Below are 7,840 nucleotides of genomic sequence, written 5' to 3' on the forward strand. Positions count from 1 at the left end.
CAATCTTTATTTTATTACTGAATATATTGTCCTACCCACACCACCCCTAAATAAAAAATCTTACTTAGAATCCCCATCTTTCCTCCCAGCCCACCCCCACCAGCCTGGCACAAGCACTTCAGGATTCTCTGCCCACTGGCAATGTATTTTTAAGGGAAGCAACTGGAAAAGCAAGGAGTAAGCAGCAGTGTGGCCCAGAGAAGCTAGAGTTTATGGGATCTGGAAAGTAGGAGAGAATGACAGCTGTTATGACAGTGGACAGAGATGGGGGCCTGATCAAGAAAGGCATTTCATACCATGCAAAGAGGAGCTATTGAAGTTCTTTGAGATATGCCAACTCTATATGCTTCATTTCATTTCAACGGGTTATTATTAAACACTGTATTAGCACTTGTGGGGCTTACAAATAAGCTATTTCAGGAAGTTAAATAAATACTTATAATCTAGAGTTAGAAAGTAATAATTTATGGGAAATACAAAGTGTGCTGTTAGATCCAAATACAGGTTTCCCTTGCTATCCAAAAGGAGAGCGTTCCTATGAAAATTTTCATAAGTTATAAATGGTGTAAGTGAAGAAGCAATTACCATTAATTTATATGGAAAAAAAATTTAAGTGTTTCCAGACCCCCAAAACTACCTTTTCTTAGGCTTTTCTGATACCTTAAAACACACCTCGCTAATGAAAGCACAAAATAAATCAAAATACCACAGATAGAGTTCAAAGTTCTGAGGCTTAATGCAAAGATGCTGAGTGTATTTCCTGGGGAAAGGGACCTGTCTGTGCCACTGTTGCTGCTTCAGGTGCTGCTGCCTCTAGGATGGCTTACTGCAAACAAATGTTGCAAACTCTTTTTGCTTTTTGCCTCTTATTGTAAAAGCAAAAATTCAAATTTCTTTCAGTTAGCAAAAAGAGGTACTGATAAAGGTCTTTCATAAAAGTGAGGTAGCATAATGTGAACTTTTAAAAAACAGGGGATACCTGTACAGCTTTAAGGAGGGATTGTGAGACAATCTATATATTCCAATTAAGCTGCTCAAAGAGTAAATCAAGAAAACCAGTTTAAAGAGTGTCTTGTCTCAAGTAAAATTTGATCAAAGCTGAAGCTATAAGCATATACTGTGATGCATGCTAGTTGTATAATTAATGAAATACTGGTGAAAAAAAAGAAAACAATGAGCCAGACAAGGAGGGAAAATAATAAATGAATGTTTACCTGCAGTTGCAGATAATGCATTTCTTTAACAAGTGGGAGAAAGCAGCTCTTAAATTTGTCTTCTGGAATTGACCTTTTAATGCAAATCAACAACAACAACAACAACAAACAATTGCAACAACAAAAACCTGTATTGTTAGCACCTGACTTTGTCTACTTGAAGGCCCAAAGTTTCCAGCCATTTAGAACTGTCTCTGGTTATCAGCCCCAGCCATTCCCATGTGCGAGGCAGTTGGAATGCTGAAAGGGACCCACTAGACTTGAGTAGATCATAAAACTAATTTTGGAAAAGAATTAAAATAGGTTATAAGCATTCAATCTTTTTTTTTTGTAAATTTATTTTTTATTGGTGTTCAATTTGCCAACATACAGAATAACACCCAGTGCTCATCCCGTCAAGTGCCCCCCTCAGTGCCTGTCACCCAGTTACCCCCATCTCCCCAGGCACCTCCCCTTCCACTACCCCTCGTTCATTTCCCAGAGTTAAGAGTCTCTCATGTTCTGTCTCCCTCTCTGATATTTCCCACTCATTTTCTCTCCTTTCCCCTTTATTCCCTTTCACTATTATTTATATTCCCCAAATGAATGAGACCATATAATGTTTGTCCTTCTCCAACTGACTTACTTCACTCAGCATAATACCCTCCAGTTCCATCCACGTCGAAGCAAATGGTGGGTATTCATCGTTTCGAATGGCTGAGTAATATTCCATTGTATACATAGACCACATCTTCTTTATCCATTCACCTTTCGATGGACACCAAGGTCTTTCTCTTTTTTTCCTGCATTGGAAGGAGTCCTTGGGCTTATCTCAAATGAAAATCCAAGGGAAAGTGCACATAGACAATTTCATCTCAAAATCCTCTATGCTTCAAGAAGGAGAAACCAGCTTTTACCATTAAATAAGCTGAACTCCAACCTAGTGGTTGATCTGGGGTTTGATAGGTCATGAATCTAGCTGTTTAATTATCCAACGAAGCTGTTAAGTGTCATCTGTGTGCTGGGCAGTCTTCCAGGCACTTTGGATGCACCTATACATGGAAACCTCTGCCCCCAGACAGCTTGCCATCTGTCAAGGAAAGACAAACAATATTGCCAACAAGCACATGAGAAAATGCTCCGCATCACTGGCCATCAGGGAAATACAAATCAAAACCACAATGAGATACCACCTCACACCAGTGAGAATGGGGAAAATTAACAAGGCGGGAAACAACAAATGTTGGAGAGGATGTGGAGAAAGGGGAACCCTCTTGCACTGTTGGTGGGAATGTGAACTGGTGCAGCCACTCTGGAAAACTGTGTGGAGGTTCCTCAAAGAGTTAAAAATAGATCTGCCCTACGACCCAGCAATTGCACTGCTGGGGATTTACCCCAAGGATACAGATGCAGTGAAATGCCGGGACACCTGTACCCCGGTGTTTATAGCGGCAATGTCCACAATAGCCAAACTGTGGAAGGAGCCTTGGTGTCCATTGAAAGATGAATGGATAAAGAAGATGTGGTCTATGTATACAATGGAATATTACTCAGCCATTAGAAATGACAAATACCCACCATTTGCTTCGACATGGATGGAACTGGAGGGTATTATGCTGAGTGGAGTAAGTCAGTTGGAGAAGGACAAACATTATATGGTCTCATTCGTTTGGGGAATATAAAAATAGTGAAAGGGAGTAAAGGGGAAAGGAGAAAAGATGAGGGGGAAATATCAGAGAGGAAGACAGAACATGAGAGACTCCTAACTCTGGGAAATGAACAAGGGGTGGTGGAAGGGGAGGGGGACGGAGGGTGGGGGTGACTGGGTGATGGGCACTGAGGGGGCACTTGATGGGATGAGTATGGGTGTTATGCTATATGTTGGCAAATTGAACTCCAATAAAAAAAAAATAAATAAATAAATAAATACATTAATGAGTGTATTAAAATGTGTAAGTCCTATGTTAATCATAATGAAATAAGAGGGGTATGGGGTAGAGGTTGGGACCATGGGGGCAGTAAAAAATGATACAGTCAGCAGTTTTAAACAAGGATGGTCAGGTTAGGCCTCACTGAGAAAGGAAAATGCAGAGACTTGAAAGAGGTAAGGGAGTTAGCTAGATGAATAAATGGAAAAAGATCATTTGAGATCAAGCACTTGGTACAAATGAGACAGAAAAAAGGGCTTATAGATTTTTTAATAGCTGAAAAATCAAAAGAATAATAGTTGGTTCATGACACAGGGAAGTTACATGAAATTGAAACTTCAGTGTTCATAAAGTAATGGACCACAGCGCACCCATTTGCTTATTGGCTGCTTTGGTGCTACAAGGGCTGAGTAACAGAAACCATATGGTGCATGAATCCTAAAATATTTGCAAGAGTTTATATGGATTCATAAATGCAAGGGTGGCAATTTTGCCAATATTATCAGGCCAACACATCAAGTAAGACAACAAATCAGAGATACAGGTTGTTCTTTGAAGGTTATTTTCGCAACATTTCTTAGAGTCTTAGCTGTTTTACTAGACCCCTTTGTTCGAATTACTCTTCCAAAGATAGTGAACAGAACAAATTGGCAACACTTAAAAATAACCACAGAAGTCTCTATCTTGCACAGAAAAACAAGTCTGATGTTTTAATGAATGTTATCAATTTAAATCAGATCTTGTTAAACAAGTTGTAAATGTAAAGAAGTCTTTCTTCCTCGGAGCCTACTGAAGAGCAAACATCTCCTTCATCTTTTTCTGAGATTCTTTTTGTTAATTATGAAGACTTCCTTTTTTTTAAAATTTAGGTCAGGCACTGAAATTTCATGATTTAGCATGAAAAGCAAAGAGCAAGCAAATAGAGCTCAATTTTAATAGTAGAAACAGAATAGGAGTGAATTGGAATTTCCTTAGTCATACAAGGACCATGAAGTATTCACCTTCCCTATTTGATACAGCAAGGGAAAAGCTTGCCTTGATAAAGAAAACAACATAGAGAAAACAGACATGAGAGGTAGAGAAAGACAATCTCTGGAAATGTCTTATGAGAGCCTAGACATAGCTTTTCATATATGTGAGTCAATACATTCCTTTTGGTGCTTGATCCAGGTTGGGTTGGATTTTGTCACTTACAATTGAGACAGTCCTGGGGCACCTGACTGGCTCAGTCTGTGGAGCATGAGACTCTTGATCTCAGGGTTGTGAGTTTGATCCCCATGTTAGGTATAGAGATTACTTAAAAATAAAATCTTAAAACTGAAATAGTCCTAACATGACAGATTCCAGAAAGAGTTAAAAGAGATGATCCACAGTGACTCCTGGGTGGCTCAACAGTTGAGCATTTGCCTTTGGCTCAGTTTGTGATCCCAGGGTTCCAGGATCGAGTCCTGCATTGGGTTCCCTGCAGGGACCCTATTTCTCCCTCTGCCTCTGTCTCTGCCTCTCTCTGTGTCTCTCATGAATAAATAAATATAATCTTTTAAAAAAAGGGGGTGATCCACAGAGTTGATGGGACTCAATGAAGATGAGAAGGAGAAGGATGCCTTAAAGGTGACCTTGGAAATGTCTTACATCAGAGGGCTGGAGAACAGTGGATGCAGGCATAGAAATAGGAGCACTGGGATGCCTGGGTGGCTCAGCAGTTGAGCATCTGCCTTTGGCTGAGGGTGTGATCCCGGGTCTGGGGATCGAGTCCCACATCAGGCTTCCTGCATGGAGCCTGCTTCTCCCTCTCCCTATGTCTCTGCCTCTCTCTCTCTCTGTGCCTCTCATGAATAAATAAATAAAATCTTAAAAAAAGGAAAGAAAGAGAAAGAAAGAAAGAAAGAAGAAGAAAGAAAGAAAGAAGAAGAAAGAAAGAGAAGAAAGAAAGAAAGAAAGAAAGAAAGAAAGAAAGAAAGAAAGAAAGAAAGAAAGAAAGAAAGAAAAACAGGAGCACCGGATAGAAGTGAACCAGCTGGAGAGGCTCAGGAATCAAGTTAAAGTTGAGTTTGAGGTGATGCTAGGTGTCGCCTACATAGGAAACCTCTAAATATGCTGCTCTAACATAAAAATTATTTTGAGCTGGGGATCCCTGGGTGGCTCAGTGGTTTAGTGCCTGCCTTTGGCTCAGAGCGTGATCCTGAAGTCCCGGGATCAAGTCCTGCATCGGGCTCCCTTTTGTGCCTAAAGACAGGGCATAAATTCTCCTTTTCCTAGAGAAAAACTCTTACCAGCTCAATGATGCAACAGAGGAAACTGCAAACAAACCTTACTCCATTTGTTTCCTCTCATATATTTACCTTCCCATGGTTTGCTGCCCTTAGAGACTTAAACTGCTGTTTTCTGTCATTTCTTTACAAACATACTGCTCCTTGTTGAAGATGTGACATCAGCTGGAATCTAAGCCTCCATTTTGAGTTACTTTTGGTTTAGGTTTTTGCTGCGTGATGTGTGCTGTACGCATAAATACAGGCATATCTTGAAGATATTGCAGGTTCAATTCCAGACTACCCCAATAAAGCAAATACAAAATAAAGTGACTATTACAATAAGGTGAGTCAAATGAATTTTTTTATTTCCAGTGCATGTAAAATTTTGTTTATACTGTAGTCTATTGAGTGTGCAATAGCATTATGTCTAAAGAATGTATAATCTTAATTTAAAAATACCTTATTCTAAACCACCAACTGAGTTTTCATCAAATCACACTTTTTTTGGGGGGGTTGTTTGTTTGGTTTGGTTTGGTTTTGCACTGATGGAGGGTCTTGCTTCAGCATTAATGGCTACTGACTGATCAGGGTGCTGGTTGCTAAAGGTTGGGGTGGCTGTGGCAATTTCTTAAAATAAGACAGGTTGAAGTTTGCTGCATTGACTAACTCTTCTTTCACGAATGATTTTCTCTGTAACATGCTTGCTGTTTGATAGCACTTTATCCACATTAGAACCCCTTTCAAAATTGGAGAGTCATCTCAAACCCTGCTGCTGCTTTATCAACAAAGTCTATGTCGGATTCTAAATCCTTTGTTATCATTTCAACAATCTTCACAACTTTTTCACCAGGAGTAGATTATAGTCAACATCTGCAAGGTTCAAACATTTCTTCTGCAGCTTCCTTACCTCTCTCAGCCTTCAGAGAAGTGAAGAGAGTCAGGGCCTTGCTCTTTATTAGGCTTTGGTTTAGGGAAATGCTGTGGCTGATTTGATCTTCTCTCCAGGTCACTAAAACTTTCTCCATATCAGCAACAAAACTGTTTGGCTTTCTTATCATTTGTGTGTTCACTGGAGAGGCACTTTTATTTATTTTTTAATTAATTTTTTAAAAAGATTTTATTTATTCATGAGAGACACACAGAGAGAGGCAGAGACACAGGCAGAGGGAGAAGCAGGCTCCATGCAAGGAACCCAATGTGGGACTCAATCCCGGGACTCCAGGATCACACCCTGGGCCAAAGGCAGGTGCTAAACTGCTGAGCCACCCAGGGATCCCCTGGAGAGGGAGTTTTAATTTCCTTTCAAGAACTATTGCTTCGCATTTGCAACCTAGATAACTGGTGCCAGAGGCCTAGCTTTCGGCCCAGCTCTGCTTTCCAAATGCCTTCCTTACTAAGCTTAACCATTTCTAGCTTTTGGTTTAAAGTGAGAGACATGCAACTCTTCCTTTCACTTGAGCACTTAGGGGGCATTGTGCAGTGATTATTGGTCTAATTTCAATATTGTTATTTCTCAGGGAATAGGGAGACCTGAGGAGGAATATCAATGATCATGGACCACAGATCACCATAACAAATATAGTAATAAATAAGCTTGAAATAATGTGAGAATGACCAAACTGTGGCACAGAGACCTGAAGTGAGCAAATGCAGTTGGAAAAATGGTGCTGATAGGCTTACTTGATGCAGGGTTGACACAAATCTTCACTTTGTAAAAACAAAACAATACAACACAGTATCTGTGAAGTGCAATAATGTGAAGCTGAATAAAACAAGGTAGTCCTGTGAACTGTTTTTCTCTTGTTAATCTTTTTGTTACCAGGGTCTCAGCCAAGAACTCGGAGGGTAGAGGGAATACCTAGATCTTCTCTCATACACCCATAAACACTCCTGAGACTCAGGACTGAACTTGAGTGTGTGGCCCAACTAGAGAGGTCAGTGGGGGAACCATCCACATCAAATTGTGGTTGAAATTACTAGGATGAACTCCCTGAGAAGCCACATGGAAAGAAAAGAGGGGCTATGACTGCATCTCAGGAAAACCCAATATTCCCATCTGAATGGGTAGGAGAAGAGTCATGGAAAAGTTTTCATGAGAAAGCAGTTGGAAGGATAAATGATACAAGAAATACATGGAATCCCAAAAAGCAGAGAGGAGAGGGTTTGGAGAGACAAGGCAGGGACTAAGGGAGAGATTATGATTTCATATATTAACTAACATTCAGTCAAATTTAGATAATCTGCTTCACAGACTCCCATTGATACTCCTCATTCCTCTCTCCATCACCCCAGTGAGCCCTCATGTAGATTGACTAATTCTCAGAAGTAGCCACAAAGGCTCTTTTTTTTTTTTTTTTTTTTTTTTTTTTTTTTAATTTCTGAGAACTGCTCTTTCTCCAGGATGCTGGGAGTTGCCCCGAGGCTAACTACTGCAGGGATCTTGCTAGTGCTAGAAAGTCAGGTTTCT

This window comes from Vulpes lagopus, chromosome 6 (genome assembly GCF_018345385.1).
Source record: "Vulpes lagopus strain Blue_001 chromosome 6, ASM1834538v1, whole genome shotgun sequence".
In the NCBI taxonomy this organism is placed as follows: Eukaryota; Metazoa; Chordata; class Mammalia; order Carnivora; family Canidae; genus Vulpes; species Vulpes lagopus.